Genomic DNA, 6,000 nt, shown 5'->3' on the forward strand with positions numbered 1-6,000 from the left:
CTCTTCAAGGGTGCATAACCATACAAGATATTACTCATATATATAGAACAACCATTATTCTCATATTTAAATGAATAACCGTCTCACGTTAAACAAGATCCAGATATAATGTTCATGCTCAACGCTGGCGCCAAATAACAATTATTTAGGTCTAAAACTAATCCCGAAGGTAGATGTAGAGGTATCGTGCCGACGGCGATCACATCGACTTTGGAACCATTTCCCACGCGCATCGTCACCTCGTCCTTAGCCATTCTTCGCTTAATTCGTTGTCCCTGTTTCGAGTTGCAAATATTAGCAACAGAACCAGTATCAAATACCCAGGTGCTACTGGGAGCTCTAGTAAGGTACACATCAATAACATGTATATCACATATACCTTTGTTCACCTTGCCATCCTTCTTATCCGCCAAATACTTGGGGCAGTTCCGCTTCCAGTGACCAGTTTGCTTGTAGTAGAAGCACTCAGTCTCAGGCTTAGGTCCAGACTTGGGTTTCTTCTCCTGAGTAGCAACTTGTTTGCTGTTCTTCTTGAAGTTGCCCTTCTTCTTCCCTTTACAAATTTTCTTGAAACTGGTGGTCTTGTTGACCATCAACACTTGATGCTCCTTCTTGATTTCTACCTCCGCAGCCTTTAGCATTGCGAAGAGCTCGGGAATTGTCTTATCCATCCCTTGCATATTATAGTTCATCACGAAGCTCTTGTAGCTTGGTGGCAGTGATTGAAGAATTCTGTCAATGACACTATCATCCAGAAGATTAACTCCCAGTTGAATCAAGTGATTGTTATACCCAGACATTTTGAGTATATGTTCACTGACAGAACTATTCTCCTCCACTTGCAGCTATAGAACTTATTGGAGACTTCATATCTCTCAATCCGGGCATTTGCTTGAGATATTAACTTCAACTCCTGGAACATCTCATATGCTCCATAACGTTCAAAACATCGTTGAAGTCCCGCTTCTAAGCCGTAAAGCATGGCACACTGAACTATCGAGTAGTCATCAACTTTGCTCTGCCAGACGTTCTTAACATCGTCAGTTGCATCTGCAGCAGGCCTAGCACCTAGCTGTGCTTCTAGGACGTAATTCTTCTGTGCAGCAATGAGGATAATCCTCAACTTACGGACCCAGTCCGTGTAATTGCTACCATCATCTTTCAACTTTGCTTTCTCAAGGAACGCGTTAAAATTCAACGGAACAACAGCTCGGGCCATCTATCTACAACAACATAGACAAGCAAAATACTATCAAGTACTAAGTTCATGATAAATTTAAGTTCAATTAATCATATTACTTAAGAACTCCCACTTAGATAGACATCCCTCTAATCATCTAAGTGATCACGTGATCCAAATCAACTAAACCATGTCCGATCATCACGTGAGATGGAGTAGTTTTCAATGGTGAACATCACTATGTTGATCATATCTACTATATGATTCACGCTCGACCTTTCGGTCTTAGTGTTCCGAGGCCATATCTGCATATGGTAGGCTCGTCAAGTTTAACCCGAGTATTCTACATGTGCAAAACTAGCTTGCACCCGTTGTAGATGAACGTAGAGCTTATCACACCCGATCATCACGTGGTGTCTCGGCACGACGTACTTTGGCAACGGTGCATACTCAGGGAGAACACTTTTGTCTTGAAACTTAGTGAGAGATCATCTTATAATGCTACCGTCAATCAAAGCAAAATAAGATGCATAAAGGATAAACATCACATACAATCAATATAAGTGATATGATATGGCCATCATCATCTTGTGCTTGTGATCTCCATCTTCGAAGCACCGTCATGCTCACCATCGTCACGGGCGCGACACCTTGATCTCCATCGTAGCATCGTTGTCGTCTCGACAACTATTGCTTCTACGACTATCGCTACCGTTTAGTGATAAAGTAAAGCAATTACAGGGCGATTTCATTGCATACAATAAAGCGACAACCATATGGCTCCTGCCAGTTGCCGATAACTCCGTTACAAAACATGATCATCTCATACAATAAAATATAGCATCATGCCTTGACCATATCACATCACAACATGCCCTGCAAAAACAAGTTAGACGTCCTCTACTTTGTTGTTGCAAGTTTTACGTGGCTGCTACGGGCTAAGCAAGAACCGTTCTTACCTACGCATCAAAACCACAACGATAGTTCGTCAAGTTAGTGCTGTTTTAACCTTCTCAAGGACCGGGCGTAGCCACACTCGGTTCAACTAAAGTTGGAGAAACTGACAACCGCCAGCCACCTATGTGCAAAGCACGTCGGTAGAACCAGTCTCGCGTAAGCGTACGCGTAATGTCGGTCCGGGCCTGTTCATCCAACAATACCGCGGAACCAAAGTATGACAAGCTGGTAAGCAGTATGACTTGTATCGCCCACAACTCACTTGTGTTCCACTCTTGCATATAACATCTACGCATAAAACCTGGCTCTGATACCACTATTGGGGAACGTAGTAATTTCAAAAAAATTCCTACGCACACGCAAGATGATGGTGATGCATAGCAACGAGAGGGGAGAGTGTTGTCCACGTACCCTCGTAGACCAAAAGCGGAAGCGTTAGTACAACGCGGTTGATGTAGTCGTACGTCTTCACGATCCGACCGATCCAAGTACCGAACATACGACACCTCCGAGTTCAGCACATGTTCAGCTCGATGAAGTCCCGCGAACTCCGATCCAGCAGAGCTTCACAGGAGAGTTCTGTCAGCATGATGGCGTGATGATGGTGATGATGTTGCTACCGACGCAGGGCTTCGCCTAAGCACCGCTATGATATGACTGAGGTGGAACATGCTGGAGGGGGCACCGCACACGACTGGGAGAGATCAACAGACCAACTTGTGTGTAGAGGTGCCCCCTGCCCTCGTATATAAAGGAGCAAGGGGGGAGAGGCGGACGACCAAAGGAGGGCGCGCCAAGGGGGGAGTCCTACTCCCACCGGGAGTAGGACTCCTCCTTTCCTTGTTGGAGTAGGAGAAGGGAAGGAAGGGAGAGAGGAGGAGAAGGAAAAAGGGGGGCGCCGCCCCCCTCCTTGTCCAATTCGGACTAGAGGGGGAGGGGCCACGCGGCTGCCCTGGCTGCCCCTCCTCTTCTCCCACTAAGGCCCATTAGGCCCAATATACTCCCCGGGGGGTTCCGGTAACCCCCCGGTACTCCGGTAAATGTCCCAAAACCTCCCGAAACACTTCCTGTGTCTGAACATAGTCATCCAATATATCGATCTTTAAGTCTCGACCATTTCGAGACTCCTCGTCATGTACGTGATCATATCCGGGACTCTGAACTACCTTCGGTACATCAAAACACAAAAACTCATAATACCGATCGTCACCAAACTTTAAGCGTGCGGACCCTACGGGTTCGAGAACTATGTAGACATGACCGAGACACGTCTCCGGTAAATAACCAATAGCGGAACCTGGATGCTCATATTGGCTCCCACATATTCTATGAAGATCTTTATCGGTCAAACCGCATAACAACATACGTTGTTCCCTTTTTCATCGGTATGTTACTTGCCCGAGATTCGATCATCGGTATCTCAATACCTAGTTCAATCTCGTTACCGGCAAGTATCTTTACTCGTTATGTAATCCATCATCCCGCAACTAACTCATTAGTCACATTGCTTGCAAGGCTTATAGTGATGTGCATTACCGAGAGGGCCCAGAGATACCTCTCCGACAATCGGAGTGACAAATCCTAATCTCGAAATACGCCAACTCAACAAGTACCTTCGGAGACACCTGTAGAGCACCTTTATAATCACCCAGTTACGTTGTGACGTTTGGTAGCACACAAAGTGTTCCTCCGGTAAACGGGAGTTGCATAATTTCATAGTCATAGGAACATGTATAAGTCATGAAGAAAGCAATAGCAACATACTAAACGATCAAGTGCTAAGCTAACGGAATGGGTCAAGTCAATCACATCATTCTTCTAATGATGTGATCCCGTTAATCAAATGACAACTCATGTCCATGGCTAGGAAACTCAACCATCTTTGATTAACGAGCTAGTCAAGTAGAGGCATACTAGTGACACTATGTTTGTCTATGTATTCACACATGTATTATGTTTCCGGTTAATACAATTCTAGCATGAATAATAAACATTTATCATGATATGAGGAAATAAATAATAACTTTATTATTGCCTCTAGGGCATATTTCCTTCAATGATGTTTCTCCCCCTCTACTCTCTTGTAATGGATTGAGTTTTCCCTTTGAAGTTATCTTATCGGATTGAGTCTTTAAGGATTTGAGAACACTTGATGTATGTCTTGCATGTGCTTATCTGTGGTGACAATGGGATATCACGTGATTCACTTGATGTATGTTTTGTTGATCAACTTGCGGGTTCCGTGACCTCGTGAACTTATGCATAGGGTTTGGCACACGTTTTCTTCTTGACTCTCCGGTAGAAACTTTGGGGCACTCTTTGAAGTACTTTGTGTTGGTTGAATAGATGAATATGAGATTGTTTGATGCATATCGTATAACCATACCCACGGATACTTGAGGTGACATTGGAGTATCTAGGTGACATTAGGGTTTTGGTTGATTTGTGTCTTAAGGTGTTATTCTAGTACGAACTCTATGATAGATCGATCCGAAAGAATAAATTTGAGGTGGTTTCGTACCCTACAATAATCTCTTCGTTTGTTCTCCGCTATTAGTGACTTTGGAGTGACTCTTTGTTGCATGTTGAGGGACAGTTATATGATCTAAGTATGTTATTATTGTTGAGAGAACTTGCACTAGTGAAAGTATGAACCCTAGGCCTTGTTTCCTAGCATTGCAATACCGTTTACGCTCACTTTTATCATTAGTTACCTTGATGTTTTTATATTTTCAGATTATAAATACCTATATCTACCATCCATATTGCACTTGTATCACCATCTCTTCGCCAAACTAGTGCACCTATACAATTTACCATTGTATTGGGTGTGTTGGGGACACAAGAGACTCTTTGTTATTTGGTTGCAGGGTTGCTTGAGAGGGACCATCTTCATCCTACGCCTCCCACGGATTGATAAACCTTAGGTCATCCACTTGAGGGAAATTTGCCACTGTCCTACAAACCTCTGTACTTGGAGGCCCAACAACGTCTACAAGAAAAAGGTTGCATAGTAGACATCAGGTTGCGGGAGAGTGGACCGCTGTAGATAGATGGGGGAAGGTGATGAAGATGTTGGTGAGGATGACGGAGGTGTTGGTGTAGATTGCGGTGACGACGATGGCCCCGGCGGTATTCCGGCGCCACCAGGAGAGAGGGGGAGAGGGCCCCCCTTCTCCTTCTTCTTCCTTGACCTTCTCCCTAGATGGGAGAAGGGTTTCCCCTCTGGTCCTTGGCTTCCATGGCACGGGAGGGGCGAGAGCCCCTCCGAGATTGGATCTGTCTCTCTTTCTTTCTGCGTTCCAGATTCTGGTCTTTCACCGTTTCTTATATTCCCGGAGATCCGTAACTCCGATTGGGCTGAAATTTGGACACAATTTTTATCCGGATATTGGCTTTCTTGCGGCAAAAGAAGGGCACCAACCACCTTATAGGGTGGCCACGAGGGTCAGGGGCGTGCCCACCCCTGGGGCGCGCCCCCTGCCTCGTGGCCCCCTTGGGCATCGTCTCGCGTTGATTCTTCTTCCCAAAAATCACATATATTCCCAAAAAAATCTCCGTCAGTTTTTATCCTGTTTGGACTCCGTTTGATATGGATTTTCTGCAAAACAAAAAACATGCAACAAACAGGAACTGGCACTAGGCACTAGATCAATATGTTAGTCCCAAAAATAGTGTAAAAAGTTGCCAAAAATATGTAAAAGTTGTAGAATATTGGCATGGAACAATCAAAAATTATAGATACGAGGGAGACGTATCAGCATCCCCAAGCTTAATTCCTGCTCGTCCTCGAGTAGGTAAATGATAAAAAAGATAATTGTTGATGTGGAATGCTACCTAGCATAATCTTGATCATGTAATAT

This window comes from Triticum aestivum, chromosome 6D, assembly GCF_018294505.1.
Source record: "Triticum aestivum cultivar Chinese Spring chromosome 6D, IWGSC CS RefSeq v2.1, whole genome shotgun sequence".
Classification (NCBI taxonomy): domain Eukaryota; kingdom Viridiplantae; phylum Streptophyta; class Magnoliopsida; order Poales; family Poaceae; genus Triticum; species Triticum aestivum.